Source organism: Penaeus monodon, chromosome 23 (assembly GCF_015228065.2).
Source record: "Penaeus monodon isolate SGIC_2016 chromosome 23, NSTDA_Pmon_1, whole genome shotgun sequence".
NCBI classification, from domain to species: domain Eukaryota; kingdom Metazoa; phylum Arthropoda; class Malacostraca; order Decapoda; family Penaeidae; genus Penaeus; species Penaeus monodon.
Window position 1 is genome coordinate 19,058,912 of NC_051408.1, and position 547 is coordinate 19,059,458.

The following is a 547-nucleotide window of genomic DNA, read 5'->3' on the forward strand; positions in this document are numbered from 1 at the left end:
ACAACATTTGTACCATAAACTCTGTGGCCTTTTCTAAAAGATATATATAAATGTATAAATACCTATTTGATTACCGAAGGCTGTGCATGTAGCCTTTTCGTTTCCAAACTGTGTGACTTTTACTACTTGTTTGGGGTAACTTCTGAGGACGTCATTTTTAAGGGTCCCTGGGTGATTCCAAGATAATGGAAATAATCGACGTATGATAAGTTGTTTTATCTATTTGGGGGTTTAAATTCCTTGACCTAGAAGGTGATGGTAATGGTGTTTTTTTATTAACGTTGATTTTTTTTTATGTATTACGAATTCAAATCATTCCAAAATATTTTTGTTTTGTTGTTGTGTTCTTTCAATAACTGTCTTTCCCTTGTATGTGGCTGTTTCACCTCAGAAGGCAACAGCAGTTCCATCTGAAGTGAAGCGGTCCAGAGTTTGGTTTGATTCGGGAACTTTGTCAATGACTTATTTTGATTGTGAAGAAAGTGTATGACGGGGGTAAAAGGGTTATGAATTTCTTGCAGGAACCCAGTGCTTGTGAATTATGTTA